This window comes from Lactuca serriola, chromosome 7, assembly GCF_051521515.1.
Source record: "Lactuca serriola cultivar US96UC23 chromosome 7, Lser_US96UC23_V15, whole genome shotgun sequence".
Classification (NCBI taxonomy): domain Eukaryota; kingdom Viridiplantae; phylum Streptophyta; class Magnoliopsida; order Asterales; family Asteraceae; genus Lactuca; species Lactuca serriola.
The window spans coordinates 124442529-124467246 of NC_136414.1; the positions used below are offsets into that span (position 1 = coordinate 124442529).

The window sequence follows — 24718 nt, forward strand, 5'->3', positions numbered from 1 at the left end:
TTTGTCTTTTCAGCTTATATATCTAGAAAGGAACACACAGTACTTTTGAACAGCAAGAATGGGCAGCTAAAATTGTTGATTCTTTGAAGGTATAATGTCCTTATTCAGACAACAATTAATGTGAAAAAAAAAAGAATTCAATAATCAAATACTTTTTTGATGATTTTTTTATGTTATCTTTGATCAGCATGGGGTAAAAGCAAAATTCCAAAATGAAGGAACAGAAAGTTGATCAACGTTTTGGCTTGGATTTGGAGGGAACCAAAGTTTCACTAGCACCAAAGTATCACTGGAGACTTCTAGATTTCCTCACTTGTTTGCATTCTCGCTCATTCAAGGTTTCAATTTCACAAACATATAATAATACCACTTTAGTTTTACTTTTTTTCTTTTATTATTATTGTTAATTAAGATTGAAGAAGTTTACAACTTTGATCAAGATGACCTGTTGCCCGAGGATATGTTGATATTAGATACACATGTTGAGGTGTTCGTTTGGATCTCTTGATGGATTGTCGCCACATGGAATAGGCACGCCAAGTTGATGCAAATAAGAATCCAGATGATCCTCAAGCTGCAGAAAGATTTCAGGAAAGTGTTTGATCCTTCATTAGAAAATAAAAGGTAACTATAAAGGGTATTTCTGGCTGAATGAGTACGAAACTAAGGGCATTTCTGGAAATCACAGATTACTGCAGCAAAAGGTAACTATAAAGGGTTAATTGCAAGAAAAAAAAGTACAATTGATGTAATGGAAATAAATGAAAGCATGATGATGTAATCTACAAAGAGATAAAGGTAGATTGTTATTGCTTGTAACTAGTACTAAAAAAATGTTATCTTAATTTACTTTTTTTTTTCTTTTTGATGAATTTGATTTTAGAAATACATAGAATGGGCTGGATCTCTTGATGGATTGTCGCCACATGTGCCATTATACAAAGTAATGGAGGAAAATGAACCTTGTTTCTTCACAACATATTTCTCATGGGATCCTTCTAAACCATCACTGTTGTTGCTTATTGGCTTCAAGTAAGTTGTACGTGGAAAACAATTTTCTTTTTGTGGGTATGTGATAGTGGAAGACTTTTTATTTGATTCTAGTCTGAATTGTAAATTAATAATGGCTAACAACAATGTTGCCATTGTTGGTTAGTTATTATTAAGCTCACATAATCTGCCACATTTATTAATTTATACCTTTTCTGTTATAAGGAGTATTGAGATTTCATTGTTGGTTAGTTATTATTAATCTGCCACATTTATTAATTTATTAATCTGCCACATTGTTGGTTAGTTATTATTAAGCTCACATAATCTGCCACGCATTGCAATCATGTTACTTTGAGATTTCATTTATTTTCAAATAGCTTTATGTTAACAGTATTGAGATTTCAGTTATTTTCAAATAGCTTTATGTTTACATTTTTGCCCTCATTTTTCATGTGTGTTACATTTCACAGGAGTTATAATGAATGATGAGACTGTGCATCAGTTGTGTAAACAGGCTATTTCACAGGTATTTACCATTTCAACTTTTGACTTTTGACTTCAAGGTGTTGATATTCTTACAGGTTCATATTTGTTATGCAGCATGAAAGTATTGGTTTAATCAAGTCTATGTCTTATTATATTAAAGGAATTTGTGGTGTACTATAATAGATGACAAGGCTGCTGGAATGATTGTTTACTAATTTATTTGATTGTAAACATAACAGTACACTATAGAGGAGAAAGTCATTGAAAGAGCTTATAAAAAGCTTGCACTTGATGCTTTGGTTATTCAACAATGACGTTTAGCTGAGCAAAAGAGTAAGCATTTCTTCACATCACCTTTTTACTAGTTCCCATTACTTCTAAATAACATGTCATTTTTTTGGCAGCTATAAACAAAGATCAGATGCTACAAATGATGAGGTTTGGTGCTGAAATGGTATTCAGTTCAAAGGATAGTACAATCACAGATGAAGATATCGATAGAATCGTTGCTAAAGGAGAAGAGGCAACTGCTGGGCTGTTGGAAGTTGGAACTTTGTGAATGATTTTGTAAATGCTGGCTTTGGTAAGGTATTTAATATTTTTCAACTACTTTTGTCAAAATAAATAAATAATCTAATAATTTAATTTATGTTTCTCTTTTTAAGGATAAACTAAAGAGGTTCATATGGCCTTCCAGTTGGAGAAATAAAGTTGATCTTGCATTAGGAGATTTACATGTTGCAAAGTGTATCAAGTCTGACTACCCATGTGTCCCACTGGAGAAAGCTCAAGGTTCTTTACTTCTCTTACAATGTAATAATCCATCTTCACACATATTTTGTATTTTCTTTTGTTTTCTTTTTTTGTGCAGGCAATATAGATACTTTGAGCAAGTTCATAGATTTAGAGTCCTTGAGTGGTGTTACTAAGGAAGAGTGGACACAAGTGAGGCACACATTTAAAAAAATCAGCACAAATCTTGTTTATAGTGAGGCACACATTAGGTTATTAGAACTATTAGCTTGTAAATTTTTGTTACAACTCTACTGATTTGTTTTATCTTTTTATGGAACGATTATTTGTATGACATTAAATCTTATGCAATGGATTGTATTTTTTGTATATGATATTTTATTTTCTATTATGAGACATTAAATACAAATTTAATTTCAAAATTAGTAAATCTATAAATAATATTTTTTTAAACATTTAATATTATGATACGCAAAAATGCGTGTCATCTTCATTTATGACATGGCCTTTCTTGACAGGGGCTTTCTTGATATGCATTGCGTGTCATTAACACGCGCGTCGTAAGGTTACGACATGTGAATGCGTGTCGTCTTTCTTTATGACAGGGCCTTCCTTGATACGTATTGCGTGTCGTAAATGTGTGTCGTAATTGCGCGTCGTAAATGAGCGTCGTAAATGCGCGTCGTCTCTAGACGACGCGTAAAAGCGCGTCATCTCTCTTTATGATAGGGCCTTCCTTGACGCACATTTGCGCATCATCTGAGCCTTTTATGACGCGCAATGAGCGTCGTAAAAGGCTATTTTTCTAGTAGTGCCCTTACAAAGGGACTGACTAGGGTTAAGCACTTGCAACATACAAGGGGCATTGCGCTAACGGACGATATTAGTTTTAGTGGTTAGATAAATAGAAACTTGTAATAGCTAAATTGTAATTGGCATTTAATGATTAAATAAAAAGAGTTTTATTTATAAGTAAAATTATTGTCTTGTGTCAATTATTTACTATTGTTTCACTTTGCATGTTTTGACTTCCAAAATAATAAGATTATTCAAATCATCCACAGTCGATCATACTTTGGAAGTAGGTAATGAGGCTAGACTATCATGAGTTGGCTTGTAGATTGTCTAAGGCGTTAAACATAGCAAAATTTTGCTACACCATTCACGAGTGCTCATGAAATAAGATTTGAGTATTGGATTCAACCCGCGCTCACCTAAATTACTTCATGGAATTTATCACGAGTAATTGTGAGACGATAATATCATATAATTTTCAAACCAAGATATATGAGTTGTTGACTACGAGTTGGTTGTGCATTGATGGCATGAAAACACATCAGTAACTTGATGTTATAAAACGTGTCGTTGTGCATGATTTGATGAGTAGTTAGTACAATCATATAATGTCGAAGTTTATCTGTTCCTTTTATTCTAAGAGGATTAAAAGCGATATCTTAGGCCCCTCGATGATTCTGTTTTGACTATGTGTCGGGCCCGATCAAAACCAAATTGATGTGTTCAGTTATGTTCTACGTCAGACGAATCGGAAATCAGGAAACAAATTGCATGAAAATAAGTATGATTATGTTCCATATATTTGTACGCATAGATATCTTGAGAACAAAGGAGTATATGATCCCTTATATGAAGGACGCGTCACTGACTAGGTCAGAGTCCGACAACGGCTTTTGAAAGCTTACGATTGCTAAGTCGGATCCCGAAGTCATAAGTTGTAAAAACTTTTGAAAAAATTATAATTTTTAATAATGAAAAATATTTCAAAATATTATAATTTTCCGTTCAAAAGTTATAAAAAGTTCAAAATATTAGTCATAAGTCACAACACAAAATGATAAATGGTAAAAAAACATAAAGTGGTAAAAAAATTCATTTGCAAAAAAAATCAAGGGAAGGTAGGATCAGATCGGATCTCGATCCTACGATCCTACCTGCAATCCTACCCTAAATACGATCCATATCGTTTTTCATACCTAGGATCATAGGATCGTACGATCCTACGATCAGGATCGCGATTTTGACAACCATGCCTAATATATAGCTATTGCATTCAACTGTCCACAATAAGCAACGACCCTGTTATAACACTAAACCCAATTAGAAGTACTAATAATAGTATGTCAAAAACAAGTATCTACAATCTTGTTCTATGCCACATTCAAAGCAGAAGGTGTATAAAAATAGTGATGGCTCATTTTGAAACACATAAGAGAAACATATGTATATTAAAGTGTAAAATAGCTTCAAAGTTCAAACTTGGTTACCGTGTTGTGGTATTGATCAAGCACAAACCAAACCAATTATAATAAGTTCATCAATGGGGAGAAAATAACAATTAGCTAAGTTCGAGCCCTAACCGAATGTTGAAAGAGGGGGAGGTTGATGACAGAAAATTGACCAGTAATTTGATGCATTATAAATGCAGGAATATGAACCGATGAAAAAATAAACAACTTGGTAAATACAAGTTACATGCTTACCAAGAATGAGGCGACGATGTAAGAGGAGGTCGCAATTGCGTTTGACTTGTTAAGGATAGAAAGATACTAAGGGAAATATATACTTAATCTCTAATTGGTCCAAAATTGATCTCTAATCGAAATCGTTGGAACAAAATCGCTCTAAAAGAAAACCCTAATTGAGCGAAGAAGAAGGGGAGACGTTGGGATGAAGAAATATGCAAGGAGTTGTTAGGGATAAAGGAATAGAAACAGAGAAAAAGAGACGTAATAAACTTTTCAATTCTCCATCTCTTGTAATTTTTATTCTTGATTGTACACGAATATTTCAGAGATTCATAAAAAATCTCAATTTCACTTTTGTTGTGTCAAACAAAAATAAGAAGAATGGAATTAAAAGGGGGGGGGGGGAAATGAAAAAAGAGGAGGCCGGAGACAGTGGGAAATTGAAAAGCTTGGAAAACGCTTTGAGTATCTCCCTAAGAAAAATTTACATTAGTGGCATTAAATGTTAAATGACACTAAATGACATAATATAGTGGCACATAATAAATATGACACTAAAACTTTGTGCAACTAAATATCATTTGGTTTGTAGTGTTTCCAGGGGGACGCTTCATCGAACGTCGAATAATAATACATTATTATATACTTATAAAGCTTGCATTTTTTCTTGAACCACATTCATTTGAAACTTCCATGTATTTTTTCCTTTCACCACATTCATTTGAAACTCCCATGACTTTTCAATTTCTTTCTAATAATTATTATAAGTTGGTTAATAAGGTTAAATAAATATCAAAACTAAAGTGTAATCATATATAAACTAAATTTCAATATTAAAAAATATATTTTCTTCTACTTATAAAGTTTATTTATAACTTTTAACATATTATACTTAATTTATTAGGTCTAATATGTTGTATGTAAACCATTATCATTTTAAAGCTACAACTTTTGATCAATTTGTATAAAATACTTAAATTGTTAATTTAAATATAACCTTAAATGATCAGCTTAAATATAAAATTTAGTTCAACTTAAACAACCCAAATAATATTTTGTAAATAGTTAAAAGTTATTTGTAGTGTCTTTCTAATAATGATTATAAATTGGTTAATAAGGTTAAATAAGTATCAAACCTAAAGTGTAATAAAAAATAAACTAAATTTCAATATTAAAATAATATTTTTACTTCTACTTATAAAGTTATGTCTTTAACTTTTAACATATTATACTTAATTTATTAGATTTAATATGTTGTTGTATGTAAACCATTATCAATTTAAAGCTATAACTTTTGAACTGTATGGACAAAATACTTAAATTGTTAATTTAAATATAACATTACAGGATCAGCTTCAATATAAATTTTAATTCTACTTAAAAAACCCAAAGAATATTTTGTGAATAGTGAAAAGTGATAAATTGTAGTGCAAAATACAAAAACTAAATTGCAATATCAATTCATTAAAATATTTCAAAAAAATATTTTTATAATCGTTAAAAGTTTTGAAATAAGTTGCTTAAAATAACTTAGAATAACAATAGTTAAAAATAACTCTATATAAATGATTATATTGTTACCTTTAAAATAAAAAAAAATTGTTTGATATTTTAAATAATTACACTGATAGAAATTAAAACGTTAAGCAAATGAATTTTAAAAAAGAATTAACAATAACAACAACTATAAATAATATTAAACCATATATTATATTTAATTTTATTCATGAGTAACCCGCAGGTAGAGGTCATTCAAAAGATTGAGATTATGTAGTTTTAATAGATGTATATATTATCATATAATTCAAAATAATCAATATACTATATCAACTTAGTATACGAATTATTATATCAAATTTAACGACATTATTGTTATATTTAAAAAACATATATTTATAAAGATTTCAACTATATAGATGTTTCTGCGCAACACGCGAGCATTCGTCTAGTTTATATAAAGAAAGTTATCATGCCAGGATTGTGGCTAGCAATCGCAGGTGAGGGTCTCAACCCTGTATAGGTCTATACATATATTTCTAGATCTCGCAAGATAAACCATTATAGTTCGGGGTAGCCGAATTCAATCAAGGCTATTGGATGAATAATAAAAGTTCACTAGAACATTTAACCTTAGGTTTTCTATCTTTTCTTTAATTCCTTTTTAATAACTCTTATAATTATCGCTATATAATTTCTTTACTTTATATTTGATAATTATAATCTATAGATCTCATAATTATCTTTATATATATATATATATATATATATATATATATATATATATATATATATATACCTTAATTATGGTTGATTTGAAAACAAGATATTTGGAGAGAGTAAGGACTAGGTACGGTACATATACCTATAATTGACCAGCATTACTTCTAGGTACTATGTTACCATAAGAAATTGACCAGTTTAACATCTTGGTAAAATCTTTCCATAGACTATCGGACATCCTCACTCTTAGGCATAATATCATAAGTTACAATTATGCAAAGTATCTACGAGTATATTATCATAAGGTTTCATGCTTAAAATAACTATGATATACATAACATATAGTTTAATAAAGCAGTTTGATAATCATGTATTCCCCCCCCCCCCTTAAAACTTTGAAAATAGTAAAATGAGGCCGTGAACTCACCTTAGTAGCGAGATCAGGGATTTCCTTGCTACCGCATCCGAAGCTTTGCGCCATTGGGAGGATTTTAAAGACAGATCAAGATAAAGAGAGTGATTTTTAGGTTTATGGGTGTAGGCAATTCAAAAAACGAGCACCTCTATTTATAGTGCATATGTGCGCGACGTACTTCATGTGCGTCATGCACACGATTCGTGGCTCCATCTAAGGTTTGACTTGTGTCACACTTCTAGTGGTCCACGTATCTCCAATCTAAACGAATCCGTGTGTTAGATGTGCGCGTCGAGCATGGCGCGCACTTGGTGTGCATCGCTAAATTTTTCTATAAAATTCATATATTCCTTATACGAATCTTGTTTCTTACCCTCTTTATACATTTATGTAGCTATCCACTAGTACTACAACTTTCCTTAAGGTTGCTTTGTCAAATTTTGACTTTTATTTTTAACCCATATTTTATATTTTTCCTAAAATCGTATCTTCTTTATATGAACTTCATTTTGGACCTTTTTCTTTTCTAAGTTCTTATCTCTTGGAATATTATGATTTTCCTTTTAATGACTTAATCCAAAACTCAATTGATTTCTTTATACTGTTTTGACATTGATTACGTTAATAACACGGTTGATTATTATTTTTTTTTATAAAATCACAACTCCTCCAATCGGAGTCAGATTTTTACAAAATTTATATCCTTGGGATCAAGTTATTGTGTACTTTCCAAATACGCTAACCATTATTAATATTGATAAAAATTTTTGGTCACTCATTTTTGACCATATTAACCTTTTTATTAATTAAAAATCATAGCATATCTGATCATATTTACCAGAAATATGAAAAACTCTATTGTTATCATTTGTCGATGCTAATCTCTAGTGACGGTAGTTGATGGAAAATTTTCCTGTTGCCACATTTAATAACCCAAATCTCTAGATATTCCCCCTTTATGGCTCGAAGAGCATAACTTGTGCCCTTTACACCTTATATGTTGTTAACTGATTTGAAGAGGCCTCTTGCGTCTTTAGACATCTCGTATGTCTTTAAAATATTAATGATGACTCGTATATTCTTAAAAAACCTTGTGTGTCTCTCTCAAAATCAAACACCTATTTTGTTTTTCTTGAGTATTAGACACCTCACGTGCCTTGGAACATCACTCTAAAAGATTGTATACTTGTATACAATAAATATAAGGGTTATTGTCACTGTAGCGCAACAATTTTTAGTATAATGGCTTAAATGGTCCCTCGTGGTTTTTTTCTTTTCTTCTTTATTTTTTGCCTTTGAAGGGTACGAACTTCTACTTTTAGGTTTTAAAAGGTCATTATGGAAATTTTGAAGGGGTCACCCGGTGACCCCTATCCTAATCATCATTTTACATATGCCACGTTGGTTTCCCTCTTCCTAATCATCAGTTTCCTCAACCCATATTGACTTTCAAAAGTCAAAGGTCTTTGCCTATTCCCTCAGATACACCATCACAACTTTGTCTTCGCATCTTTTCCTATTGGTTTTCCATGTGAAGTTTTGTAAAGAGAGAGATATCCTTTTAAACAGTTTCAACTTGTTTCTTTCAGCTGGATTTAATTAATCTGTAATGAACCGAAAACAATACTAATTTTTATTGTTATTTAAAAGCCATTAATTTCATTCGTTTATTGTACCAAAAACCATCAATCATTACAGTATTCCAAAACATCAGAGTACAAATACATCAAGTGTGGAAATCATATGGGGAGGATGTTGTGCCATCATGTCAGACCCTTCCCTTTCAATCTGAAGTACCTAAAATCATAAACATAAACTATAAGCATAAAGCTTAGTGAGCTTCCCAAATTACCACATACAACTTACATATAATATAACAACACGTGGCTGTGTCAGGTCCGTATCAACCTAAAATAATAGCAAGTAGCTGTGTCAGGTCCGAATCAACCCCCGGGTCCATATCAACCCCGAGTCTGTAATGACTCTAAGCCCAAGCTAGCTCAATACATAAATCATACAATCATATCATACAAAATCATATGATAGCATATAGTTTTTACTTATACAATATAGAGGGTTGGCCTTGGTGCCTTCGGGCCACTTAAGGTGGTAAGAAAGAATCACCTCACAAACAAACGAAAAGCTGAAATGAAATGCTGCTTTGAAACCCACGCTACTAGTCACCTTTACGAATAACAGTAACCAAAACTCAGATTACTATTCAAATACCTAAAATACCCCTAGGTCAAACCTTAGTTAAAATCCATGTCAAAGTCAACTGAGTCAACCCAGTTGACTCAGTCAGTATGCGGGGCATACTTCGCCGTTAACTGAGGATCGGGAAGCTGACCTCGTACGCGCAACGTACTCCTCAGTACGCCCAGCGTATGCGGCTGCTTACCACCCTTCTTATTAAGTGCTTAATCCCTTAAGCACCTACGTCCAAATTTCAGATCTAGGAAACAAAAGATGTTCTTAACCATAAAGTTTCCAACTTTATGGTTTAGCATGGCTATTAAGACCTTAACTCCATAAACCCTAGTCTCTTAACCCATTAAGACCATCTAGCACTTTCATGGAGAGAAACTAACAACCAAAAACCCAAGTTTATGACTTAACACCCCTCAAAACCTTTTAAAGGACAATTCAAATGCCTTAGAGTACATTCTACTCACAAAGACCAAGTTTAGGACAAAAGGGGAACAACATTGAGCTAAAACTAGATCTATAAGATTTCTACACCAAGGTTGAGACTTTTTACCTCCACAAGGTGGACAAGGGGAACAAGATGTTGGATCCAATGCCTTGAGTGAAACACCACTACCTCAATGCTCTTCCTTCTACTCCAAAAGCTCCAAATGACACCGAAAATGGCTCTACAAGCTTCATAGTGCACTCACACTCTTTAGGGTTTCGAAATGAGGAAGGAAGCTGAAGATAAGAAGGTGCATGTGGACGTAAATGTGTTTAAATAGGGTCCAATCCCTAAAATTTAGGGTTTGCACCTTGGCTGCATACGCCCTGTGTACCAACGCACACACAACTTACTACTGCGAACCCGAGTATGCCCAACGTATGAAGGTGTACAACCTGCGTACTCTAGCTACCTCCGAAATTACAAAATTGCCACTGGGGACTAAACTTGCAAATAAAGCACAACTCAAGGGTTAAACGAATACCTGAATAATTAGATGTTACATAATCGATCAACTGTGACCCCATGAAAGAGTAGATTGGCTCATACCTTTCCCAAGGTTTTGCATATTTGACCTCAACCTTCAACAACGATTGATTATAAAGAAGAAACGTCCTAGAATCTTCGTATCCGCCATCGACGGGATATTTCCGGCAAGAAAGGATGTATCTATTCGATCTTAGATTTCCTCTTGAAAACATGCTCTCCATTCCTCATTAATGCTTATCCGTTCTTCGCGTACAAAGTTTATCTGAAGCAAGTTTCGCTTGATCTCGTTCTATTTCAACCCAATGTTGGAATCGTTGATCCAAGTACCAACTTACATTATGATAACATGTTGTTCGCTCAGATCGATGCGGTCTACGCCGTTCTATCATCGCTAGGTTACAAGAAGCTCCCTGTTCAGATCTCGGAGACTGGATGATCGTCGAAAGGAGACGGATATGAAGTTGGAGAGTCACCGAAAAATGCGAAGAAGTACAACAAAAAGATTTGATGATGAAAATGAGGAATATGAATCTAGGTTTGATTGATCGACTTGTGGGTATAGATTTTTAGAGGAGTGTGACTCCATGCTTGATTGTAGTTGTTGCAGGTTTTCAAGATTTTTGGGATATTGTTAACTCACCTGCTTACTTGGCACTTGACAAAGTAGTGTTACCTTCTAATGTGGGTAAAAGTACCAAAATGACCTGTAAAATACAAGTTGATACCCTTTAAAGGCAAAACAAATCATGAGGGACCGTTTAAACCATTATACTAAAGATTGTTGGGCTACAATGACAATAACCCTAAATATAACATCAAATATTACTCGCCTTGAGGTATCTGTGTAAAGTAAGCTCCAAACGACTTCAACTTCTTAACTTTTTTTCTCAACCCCCAAAGATGTCAAAAAAAAGATGACCATTTAACCTCAATAATTCAACTGCTCATGCATGGTTTGCTCATCTGTATAACCCCTTAATCAACCCCAATACTTCATTATACTCCATTTTAGTTGTAAAATATTATCTTGACAACAACTTTTGGGTTGTATACCTTCACTTTCAAGAGACTAAACATCCATTTTATACTCAAAATCTTTTTATGATGTCTAAATAGGGAATAAAGTATACTCTTACATCTTTTAATTCACACTAACCTCACGTTCATATGTTTTTTCTCTGATTTATAAAACACAACAGGTACATACTGTCAAAATTTAGTTTGACAATGCTATAAGAAATGCATTTTTGAAACCAGATTATGATGACTAAATATGAAATAAACTAAGACATATATACCCTTTAAATGCCACTTAAATCACATATTCACCCATAACAAAATCAATTAAGCCCTAACATCTATAATTATGCACATATAATATCTTTATTTTACACAAACTCTCTTGCTAAAATACGACAATGTCGAAGTTTCTTTTCTTTTATTTTATTTTTATCGCAAAAGAAAAACTGTAAATGAATATTAATTTCATTCAATCTTATTGAACCATCCATATGTTGTTATCCTGAAAAATCGTCCGACAAACTTTTTTTACAAAGTCAAAATTTAAATAATGACAATTAATGAGCAAATATAAAATTGGAGGATAAAACAAAAAAATATGAAAATAATAATTTTGCCACATTAACCCATAAAATATTGTTTAGTGAAAGTTAATATTTTTATTTGAGTAAATTACAGTTTTGGTCCCTATGGTTTAGGTAGATTCGCAAATTTGGTCCAACATTTGGAAAATGGACAATACACATCCATGTGGTTTCCCAATCTTGCAGTTTTGGTACTTGGTCCATATAAATAGACTATATTGCCCTTTCTAATTTCTTTTTCTATTTTCTTTTACCCTTTTTAAAAATATAAAATATATTTTGGGCCCATCTTCCCTAACCCTCCACCCAACCTCACTGTCTATCTCCCCTTCTTCTTCTTCTTCTTCTTCTTCATTTTTCTTTCTTCTTTCACCATGTTCAAGAGTGTCGTTCTACCCTTATTTCTTCTTCTCGTTTCTTTTTTTCCTTCTTGTTCCTAATCAACATAGAATGATGGTGTTGGTAGATGGTTGAGATTGGCGGTGGTGAAGCAGATGAGGGTTTGGTTACTATAAGGAAACAACGGAGTCACCAAGATGGGGGAAACGACGATGAAGAATAAGATGACGATGATAGAGAAGATGACTGATACAATGTCGAGGATATGATCGTTTTGCAGTTTAGACAGTGTAATTTTGTGTAGATGAGCTATTTGTCATAATTGGTATGTTACAAGAGTTAGAAATAGAAATTGGCGATGGAGATGAGATTGTTGGGCCAAAATTATGGTTTACTTTACTTTTCTAGGAAAATGCATTTTTCGGTGTTTAGGGTTTCGTTTACGGTCAGGGTGTTTACGGTATGTTGTGACCGTAAACCTATTTATGGTCTGCCTGATCGTAATCAGGTTTACGGTCCGTCTTCCTATAAATATAGGTGTAAGGATGAGGAGTGGAGTGAATGCATTAATGGAGAGGAGCTTAAGTGTGTGAAAGTTAAGGTGTGTTATAGAGACAGAAAGTGAATCTTGTGTAAGGAACTTCAATCATATCATCAATACATTCAAGATTCATCATCTTCTTCTTCTCCTTCTCTTCTATTTGATCTGACATCATCCAATTGATTGGGATTCCGCGTCATCAATTGGATCTGATTGATACACAAGCATATTTGGGGACTTACAATTGGTATCAGAGCTCAAACCGGTGTCAGTCTACTTCTTTTTCACGATTACAGTCTCAATAGGTTCGTGTTCATCTGCATTTGAAGTTTGGTTTGGTGTTTTCATAGCGTGGGGAATCAAATCAGCTGAAAAATCTATGTTTTCGTTGAAATCTGGGTGTTTACGGTCAAATTCGTTACAACCGTAAACTCTACTTTGATCGTAATCTCAAGATCTTCAGAAACCATAAACAGGCAATCTTCATCAATCGAAAACTCCAACCGTAAACCAGACCGCAAACTACAACCGTATTCTCAAACCGTAAACGCAAACCGTATTCTAGACCGTAAACTGTGTTTACGGTCAAAAGTTTTTCTTTCAACTGTAATCTAGCCTTTTGGTGATTCAAGTTCTTTTTTAATTAAAAAAATATTATTAAAAAAAACAAACAAAAACAAAAATGGAATCCCAAACCATGTCTGCTCATCATGAATCGGATGCCATCATGGGTACCACCTCACACATTCCCAAATTGTTATCCGCTGAAGGTTTTCCTGAGTAGAAGTATCGCATTGAAAAATACATTAAGATGAAAGATTTCTAAATTTGGAGAAGCATCTTGAGAGGACCAATTCGCATCACCACAACACTTGAAGATGGAACGATTACTGACAAGCAAGTTGAAAACTATACTGATGATGATTTTGAAAGAGTTAAAGAACAAGAAAAGGCACTTGCCACTATTACCATGGCTCTGTCCCCAGAAATTGCACAGGGCTTTCATGAGTACACTTCTGCGAAAGCGTTATGGGAAGTGTTGATTGAAGTATATGAAGGAAATGAAGATATGAAGCAAAGTCGTCAATACATGTTAAGACAAAAGTTCAACATGTACAATCATGTCTTGGGGGAATCTCTTGAAACTCAACTGCAAAGGTTCATCACTCTCACCACTGAGATGAGTTCTGCTAGCATTCTGGTTACAAGATCCGAAATCAACAAGAAATTGCTAAATTCTTTGCCAAAGTCTTGGGATATGAATGTATCTGTAATAAAGAAGACTAAAGATCTAAATCGGTTGAGCCTAGCTGAGACAATGGCGATTATTAAAGCTTGTGATCTGGATGACAAGCAGAGAGAAATTAATCACGTCAATTCATATTCTTCTGCTAATCTTGGCATTCAATCTAACAATGCCTTTTCATCCTTCGCTACTCCTCAAGTTCATCCCCTCCCTGCTCATCAGCCAACATCATATGTCATTCCATCTGTGAAAAACGTTCAAGTTTCTCAAACTCCAACTTCTTTTCAACAAGCTGGTTCATCTTCAAATGCATTTGTTCAGACTCCTGGAAATACTCCTCAAGCTCCGACATCTAAAGAAAATGATGAAAATTTGGCCCTTTCTACCGGACTTGTGAATTGTTATAATGCTTTTGTAGCTGGAGAACTTTCTGTGCTGGAGCAGCTATGGAGGCATATCATCAAACTTCGGTTTGTTGGTAGTGGTTGTTCCAGACACATGATAGGGGACATCTCTCAACTGTACAACATTCAGACCTTTGTTTGAGAGTATGTGTCCTTTTGCGGGAAAGGAGGAAAGGAAGAGATCACAAATGGGGTCAGTGCTTAATGACATGAATAATTTTATGATCTGTTCTGAGATTATGCGTGCTGTTCTCAGACCTTATGGATGCAAATTCAATTGGTGACTTACGGTTTGAGTTTTATTCTCTATACTCCTGAGTTTATCTTTCATTGATTCATTTTAAAGACAATTTTCTTTATTTTCTTATAGTTTTTCGTTAGTTTTGTTTTGGGAAGTGATATAAAGATAAAGTGATAACGGGCAGTCTGAAACATGTGTAAGGGACTGAATCTGAATTGTCTAGACTCTATGTTCAATATGTTGGTAGACACGAAGGATTTGACAATGTGGATTTAGATAGAAATTGTTTGGACTGACCATACGACGCTCGGGTAGATTGAGCAGTGAGATAAACACGGGAACCCACAGGATACATAAATTAATACGCATCTAGAACTATGGCTTAACGTTTCCTTGATGTACGAACTTATGTCCTTAATTCTGGTTCTGATAGGGCGACCGGGGGGTTCTGATAAAGTAGGTTTGTAGGAAATTATTTTCTTGCTTTCTATCTGTCAGTCATATGTTGCTTCCTCTGCGTGATTGGAAGATCCGACCTGGAATGCAACATATGCAACTCTATTTCTACACACCTTCTTATCTATGAAACTATTTCTATCTGTTAGCCATATGTTGTCCCCTCTGCATGATCGGAAGATCCGACCTGGGACACAACGTATGCAACATTCTACCTCTCAATCCCTCTATCCTAGTTAGCCATATGTTGTCCCCTCTGCGTGGTTGAAATATATTCGACCAGGGACACAACATATGCACCTATTTCTAAATCTAACTTCCTCCTTAATAATTGTTTACTCACCTAAAGTAAGGAGTCCTTAGGAAGTTCTTGATAACCAGAGTATATCGGGAAGTGGGGAACACGTTCTAGTGCAACTAAAATTGAATCATTTAGAGGTTGTATGTAGATCTCGCTGCTTATTTTAAGTGGACAACAATACCCGTGGTCGTCGTCAGCTAAATGTTTTATTTAGAAAAGTTTGTCAATATTCTTCGTGCTTAAGTGGATCACAATACCGAAAATTGACCAGATCTACTCATAAAGGTGAAGGTACTGATAAACAAGTTAAGACTGTCTCACAACTTTGATCCCAAATATTTTTATTTTTGTTAAATTTGTTCATAGTTTTTCTCTATGCACAAATTTAGGGGGAGAATTAAAAAAAAATTCAAAAATCAAACAAAAATCAGAAAATTCAAAATCCAAAAATATTTTTATTTCTGTTTTATTTCTTATTCAGAAAAATTAAAAATCCAAAAATATTTTTGTTTCTGTTTTAATTTGTGTGCTAAGTTTTCTTTTAGTTTTGTTTTGTCTTGAAAAATGAATTCAGGTGTAGATGAGACTCATGGAGTCTGTATCGAGATTTCTGAGCCGAAGCTTCATCCGTGAGCATCGAAGAATTCTCATTCGAAGGAGCAAGAAATTAAGATTATTCTTTCAACATTCAATCCTTCAACCCCAGAAGCAAGGTGAAGCTGACTTGAAGATTATGTGACAAATTGCATTGAAGCATCCTCAATCAATTTGCTGCTATCTATAAACCTGTTGAAGTGATCCAGAAGATTGACAAGAAAAGTCAGCTACTTTTTAGGGGGAACTTGTTGGGTAAATTAAGAAAAGAAAGCTATAAACCAAGGGGGAGATTGTTGGGTCAAAATTATGGTTTATACTTTACTTTTCTAGGAAAATGTATTTTTCAGTGTTTACGGTTTCGTTTACGGTCAGGGTGTTTACGGTCAGGCTTCCTATAAATATAGGTGTAAGAGGTGAGGAGTGGAGTGAATGCATTAGTGGAGAGGAGATTAAGTGTGTGAAACTTAAGGTGTGTTCTAGAGAGAGAAAATGAATCTTGTGTAAGGAACTTCAATCATATCATCAATACATTCAGGATTCATCATCTTCTTCTTCTCCTTCTCTTCTATTTGACCTGACATCATCTAACTGATTGGGATTCCGCACCATCAATTGGATCTGATTGATACACAAGCATATTTGGGGACTTACAGAGATATACATAGGTCTCTGGAGAAAGAGAGGTTGAGACACTGAAGGGGAAACGAAGGATCTATGAAATCTGAGGGTGATGAATCAAACCAAGCAGGAGGATCTGTGAGATCTACAGGTGACGAATCAAAGGCAAAAGGATGGTGATAGGTGTATTCAAAAGGAGATGGGGGAAATGAGCCGATGGGAGGGGAGGTACTTACTATAAAGAAATCATGTGGGCCTTGTCTTTTTTTGTTCTTGGAGAAAATTACCAGCAATGATCACCACTATTGAATCTCCTTGTGCCCAGATGGAGGAGATGTGTAACATCCTTAAAATTTAAGCCAATTTAAAACATTTTCATCCATTCAAAAAACATTAAGTTAATACAACTTGTTTTCAAAACAGTTTTAAACATCAGAGTATCCCCATAACAATCACAAAATCATGAAATATGAGGAGCAGTACGATCACGCCTTTGCCTTGCCACGATCACATGATGTGCCTGAAATAATAAACTGAAACCGTAAGCTCGGAAGCTTAGTGAGTTTCCCCCAAAATACCCATACACATATAACCATACACATGCAACAATGAACAACATACAATGGGTCCAATCAACCATCCGGTTGGAATACCCCTGGCCCTCAACCATCGGGTTGGAATACCAACATACTATGAGTCCAATCATCCTACCAAGATGGAATACTCTCGGCCCACAAGCATCAGGTTGGAATGCCCAGACACCTACACATACAACAACCACTACTATGGGTCCAATCATCCCTCAGGATGGAATACCCCAGGCCTTCAACCATCGGGTTGGAATGCCAACCTACTACGAGTCCAATCATCCTACCAGGATGGAATTGTTGGATAAGGTGTCTAAGTCCATAAGTATTTTTGGTATGTACTTGAACCGACCCGGCATGGTCCATTTGGGTTGCATGGCATCATGCATTTGGACAGACTAAATGAGAGAAATAACACTTGTGGTTTATTAATATATTATAAGTTCTAATATATTAATAGTATTATTTAATTAGTTTTGATCAAGAATTAATTTGGAATTAATTAAGTGATCAAAAGATGACTAGTTAAATATATGGGTTGATTATGTAAATCATCCATAACTTGTATAGTGGGCTAAAAGGCTCCATGGATTATCAAGTTTGGTTAAACCCATAGGATGCTCCATGGGAGTTACAAACCCATGGGTCATGGAAATGAAGAGTCATGACACATTAGGGTTTACATGGTGTAACCCTAGATGTGTCACACTATATAAGTAACACCTTCTCCACCAAAATCGGCTACACAAGTACAAGAGAGGGCTAGACCGATTTTTAGAGTGTTTGTATTCTCTCAAAAGTCATTCCAAAAGTATTTGGTGTTGTGTGAAGCATTTGAGGCATCACACCTGGGGTGCTAGGCTCTCAAGGTTTTCAAGGAATCAAATCAACTACAAGGTATGTAATTCTAGCCATCCTTTTAGGATAAAGTTCCCCATGTATGCTAGATAGGATTATGAACCTTGGAAATCATATTTTGCATGTATTTAGACAAACATAGATCCAAGGTTTATTAGGGTTGCATGTACACGTAGGAAGTGTTAGAATGTTCAAAACCCATCAGTGGTATCAGAGCCTAGGCTTGTTTGTGAATACTTGATGCAAAATAGTGTTGAAAATCGATTTTTTGCTGTCTGCTCAGGGAACTCGACGAGTCCATGGGGAGGACTCGACGAGTCCAAGTAAAAATGCTACCAACTCGGCGAGTCAGTTCGTGTACTCGACGAGTTGGCCATGTAGAATGCAGAAATTCGATTTGTGTTGCTGGAAATGGACTAGAAACATTATCCTAAACTGTTTTGGTGTTATAAAACTTGTTTTAGATGGTGTAATGGTTGTTCTAATCCATTTACAATGGCTAATATCAATTTTTCATGATTATATGTGTTCATATGTTCTTGAAATTTTGATATGAATGTTCATGTTCTTATGAGTTCTTGATAGATCATAGGAGTTACTTGTTTATATGATTAATTCACGATCTTTATTTGTTTTAATGGAGTCCATAACTTGTCCTCAAGTTATGGATAACCAAAAGTCTCATTGTGTTAAAAGCCATTAAAAGAACACATAAGTTATAAAATAAAGAGTCTTCATTTTAATGACTCATAAGTTATAAATGTGAAAGGTTTTGTAAAGTTACAAAACTTACCCTCAAGTTTTGGAACATGTAAAGTCACTTAAGAAACTTTAGTTCCAACCCTTAGATTTTTAAAAGTTAAAAATCAACCCTTATACTTTATAATATTATAAGCTAATATATATATATATATATATATATATATATATATATATATATATATAAGATTAAGTCGTCTTACCGCTAGTACGCCTCATTCACAAAGCCGGTCTATAAGGGGGGTATAAGGCTGTTGACAATAAAATGGCAACTTAATGGGTGTCCACTCTCACCCACCGCTTCCTTGATCGGTGGAAGGTCGTTAGCCGAACGGGTAGGACAAAGACTTAAAAATTCTCATTAAAAGTATGATGAATATTATAAAGTAACTAAAATGTTTAATTAAATTCCCAATCTTAGTTACTTTAGGAAAATGTGAATAAGGTGCTAATCCATGAAATTACACTTTACACTTTGTTTAAGTCGTTGGTGGAGCGTGTGTGGTTAACCGACACACTAACTTGGACTTAACAAGGTAGGTAAAGGGTGACTTAAGGTTTATCATAGTATCGGTGGAGCGTGTATGGTTAACCGACACATCGATTGAGTGATGAACTTTTGTAACGACCCAAAAATCACGACTAAAAATTTCTTTTAAAACATTACTAAAACCATATTTACAATACTGCATCATAAGTCATAACATAATTTTTAGAGTATTAATTCAAAACATAATCTCATTATCAGATTCAAACATTCCCAGGCTAACTGACTATGGTGTATGCACTGCAATCTTCCCGAGCTCCTCTTTTGAAAAATGAGTACCTGAAACCAAAACTGAAATCCGTAAGCATGAAGCTTAGTGAGCTCCCCCAATCTACCACATACCATGAAATAACATATAAAGCACATACTGGGCCTTGCCCACTGCATCGGACCGAGGTCCGGACTAACTGGGGCCTTTCCCCCTGCATCGGACCGAGGTCCGGAAACTGACTGGGACCTTGTCCCCTGCATCGGATCGAAGTCCGGACTAACTGGGGCCTTGCCCCCTGCATCGGACCGAAGTCCGTAAACTGACTAGGACCTTGTCCCCTGCATCGGACCGAAGTCCGGACTAACTGACTGGGACCTTGTCCCCTGCATCGGACCGAAGTCCGGACTAACTGGGGCCTTGCCCCCTGCATCAGACCGAAGTCCGGAACTAACTGAACATCACATAACATAAACATATCAACTAGCATGAACACACATATACTGCATACTGCATCGGGCCGTAGCCCAGAACACATAACACATAAATCCTGTCTGAGCCACGAAGGCATCAAACATACTAACTACTGCATCAGATCAAGATTCGGAAACTACTGCTAGCTAAACGGGCCGGCATTGTGGCCTTAGACCCGTTCCTATTGGAAGGAAACTCACCTGAACTGCTGAGCTCCGCCGATAATCCTCTGGCTGCTGATCGACAATCCCCTGAGCCGCTGCTCCTCCAGCTCTCCGAGCTACCAATATCAATATGACACTTAGTCTGACAGTCCTCTAAAAGTCAACAAGGTCAACTCTAGATCAAAGTCAAAGTCCTGGTCAAAGTCAACCTTCCAGGTTAACCCTACTCGCCGAGTCCACCTAATGACTCGCCGAGTTCATATGCTCAGGGTCTTTCTATTCGCGACTCGACTTGTCGAGTCAGTCCATGACTCGCCGAGTCCAACTATTTCCGAGTCCTGACCTGTCCAACTCGCCGAGTCTCCACCCGACTCACTGATTCGAATCCCAACTTGAAGGGATTGGGGTTTCGCGACCTGACTCGCCGAGTCCACTAATAGACTCGCCGAGTCCAAGGCAATCTTCAACCAACTCGTCGAGTTGTTCTTCCAACTCGCCAAGTTCATGCTTAACTTCATCCGACTCGACGAGTTGTTCATCCCACTCGTCGAGTTCCTCCTCATCTTCATGCTACTCGTCGAGTCCACTCGAAGGACTCGCCGAGTCCATACAGATCTACATACATGCAGAGGACTTTTGAGTCATGCATGGACTCCAAACTGTAGATCCACTCTTCTAAAGCCTATTCCTTACGTAAAGTGGCAAACTTTACGTGTAGCTAACGAGATCTAGGCTCAAATCACTATAAACTAGGGTTTGAGACAAAGGGGGTCAATAATCAACCCATAGACTGATGCTTTATGATTCTCTAGGCCAAGATACACATAGATCTGAAGTAGCAACTTCAGATCTGGGCTTCTAACTCGAAATGGTTCATAAACTTGTCCTAAAAGCCCCAAATCCCATGATAAAGGTTGATCTATATGCAAAAGAGGGAAGGTAGCGACTCATTACCTTCAAAAGCTCTGGAAGACCTCACAAACTTTGGATCTACTGCCAATTCTTGAATCCCCAATGTGTGCCTTCCTCCTTCTTCCTTCAAATCACCCAAAATTGGCAAGAAAGCTTGATTGAGCAACAATGGAGGCTTAGGGTTTCTGGTTCTGGACTATAGGGCCGCAAATGAGCCCTAGGGAAGACATTAAGATGCTTAAATAGGGTACCAAGTCCTGAAATTAGGGTTTCCCAACCCAGACCTGACTCGCCAAGTCCACTTGCCGACTCGCCGAGTCGGTCACTTGCTTAACACCCGAATCCCGCTCCGACTCGCCGAGTTCCTCCCTGGACTCGACGAGTCAACCCTCTTTAACTTAGGGTTTTTCCTTTCCTTTCTTGACCTTTCTGATTTCGGGTGTTACAACTCTCCCCCACTTAAACTAAACTTCGTCCTCGAAGTTTGCTATGGCCAACTGTCCTGCGAACTGCCTCCAACTCTCTGTCTGGGAAAACTAACACCCTTTTGTCCATCACTCTAGCCACTCACAGTGCTGGTCACTACTGTTGGTACATACTGGATCCTTCTCTTTTCCATAATTTCCTCAACGTTACTTCCTCCGACTGAAAATCCTGTTGCCCCTCATCCGCCTACCAGATGCACTGAGACTACCCAGGTCTAACTAATCTGCCGATATCTGAGTTACCGGACTCCCACCCGTCACTACACTCCATCGTAATCTCCTAGTCGCTCCCAGTGAATCCTGAAGATACTTCGACTATCTATAACTGTTCTATCCATTCTGCCATCCATACTGAATCGATGCTGCTGGAACCAGCCTACTTACCTCTCATTTGACTACTCAATTCCAACTAACTCGAGCCTTCCATCCTGAAAGAAAAGCTACCTGCCTAGCTATCCTTACAGATCACTTATACTTGGCAGAACGCTCAACTGATCCTGCTGAGAGGGACTTGCCATTTCCAAATCAACCAACTATACCGTCAGCACTTGCATTCCAACACAAATACTAATACTGTCCAAAACTCTGAAACTATCCAAACACTGAACTGCCTGCAATACTGAACATGCCTGAAACTCTAAACTGCCTGAAACACTGAACTGCCTGAAACACTGAACTGACTGAAACACTAAGCTGCCTGAAACACTGAACTGACTGAAACACTGAGTTGCCTGAAACACTGAACTGACATATGGCTGCTTCCCAAATATCTCGAGACCCTCCTGGTCTCCAGTCATTCGTCGGTTATTTGCAACACTGAGTTCCAACTCAACTGTGGAGTCAAAGGACTCCTCACTTAGTTGCTCCCACGACTTCTGAATGAAATCTATCTCTGGAACTAGTTCCACTAGTTATCCTGTCACTGTGGCTCTAATCAACCTTCCGATCCAACCGATCGGGTCCATACGTCACATCCTGACATCATCAATTCCACGACTAACAACATGATGGCTCCCAGACTGACGGTAGCCCTTAACATACCCAAACCCCAACGGTCCACTGCTACTCTGATCTTATAACTGATGTGACGATCTATAGCCAAATTGCTGACTTAGCCATAACTGAACCATTTGGGAAATCCGAAATCTAACCCGTGGATTTCCATATCCTCACTGCTGCACCCGAACGGGTGGGAACTACTGCTTTCCCGCGCCCAACAACGCGCTCATGCTGCCTACCAATCTGATAAAGGCCACGGCTACACCCACGGACTTACAACTCTCTAATACTATCTGGCTGCTAATGAATGCTACGGCTACCCCCGTAGACTTACAACACTCCACTACTATCTGACTGCTAGTGAATGCTACGGCTACCCCCGTAGGCTTACAACACTACTACTACTATCTGACTGCTAGTGAATGCTACGACTACCCCCGCAGACTTAACTTTCTAACTGCTAGTGAATGCTACGGCTACCCCCGCAGACTTACAACACTACTAATACTATCTGATGACATCCTGACTATCCCTAGTCCTGTTAGGGATTCCTCATCCTAATTTCTCAAAACCAGCCCTCAGTCTTTGAATACTGCATCAACCTCGACATCTTATATCCTTGATATACTTAGCGCTTCATCGAGGAATTCTTCGTCTTGGTTCCCAAACCAACCGTCTACTAATCCGGATACAAGAAGCTATTGTTGGGAAGTTTCCAAACTCCCAACTCCTGAATCTACACAATTATGCATGCTGACTCTGTCACTGGCTACTAATACGAAAGCATCTCTTGCTAACGGTTCTCAGGATCCTCATTCCGACTCACTTGAGCCCTACAGGTGGTCCTCCAATCCTGGATTCCCAACCAGCTTCTAACCCTCTCGATTACATGAACTAACTATTGGGAAGGTCCTCGAACTCCCAATTCTGAACTTCTCAATCCATCAATCACTATGCTACTATCTTTTCTTCTCAGAGGCCGCGCACTCATTCTGGGTCTACGTGGCTCTTATCCTTGTATACCCGGAGGGTTCTCCCCCACTTGGATTCGGCTAATTCCTTACTGCTCACTAGTCGAAAGGATTCCTAACCTTCCTTCCATTAAAAGGGCGATATGTTGTCCGCCAACGTTTACCCTTGCCAGCGCTCCAACTAACTCTTATCAGATCCGCACCCTTCTTGCTTTCTGACTAAGCACCCTTCGATCCTTAACTGTATTTGCTTTAGGGACTACATCCCGAGAACCTGCGTTTGGGGTGCACATCCCCAACCCACTTCCTTACTGACCGCTAGCTACTCCACTAAAAACTCTGGATTATCACTACTGAGAATATAACTGATCGTTACCCGACTAACGCCTTCCGCAAGTAGTAAGGAACTACTGAATCTTACACATACATGTTACAGTCACCGCATCTGAAGTAACCTGATCTAGAGGGAACGACCTCCAATTCACCATTCTAATCCCATGGTATGCAGATGGCATAACACTCCGTCACAAGTAGGTAATATAATACCCCCAACACATATACTTATTGATATCAATGCAACAACATAAAAAATAATAATATGAATAATAATTGACAGGGAGGTAAAAGATACATACCTCCATCACTTAGCGCTGCTCGAACCCTTGCTGAAATCAACCGGAAAACTCGGCTCCGAGCCGTGGGCGCCCTTGCCCGGCCTTGGCAACCACTGGCGGTACTTGAAGTCCCAAGGGCAGGAGCTGGCATCTGCACTGCTGTATACAAACTCGGACAGTGGGCCTTCTTGTGGCCCCTCTGACTGCAATGGAAACATATCGGATCAAGTCCATGGGCGATGGTAACAGTACAATCCCT

At 36.8% G+C, this 24718-nt stretch overlaps 1 long non-coding RNA gene across 1 annotated transcript; it reads left to right on the plus strand.

Annotated features, from left to right (window-relative positions):
* Positions 1–210: 210 nt before the first annotated feature.
* On the plus strand, positions 211–1003 carry LOC145063459 (uncharacterized). The gene is made up of 4 exons (XR_013687958.1): positions 211–338; positions 532–624; positions 689–798; positions 884–1003. It is a non-coding gene; the product is annotated as an uncharacterized LOC145063459 (long non-coding RNA).
* Positions 1004–24718: the final 23715 nt, after the last annotated feature.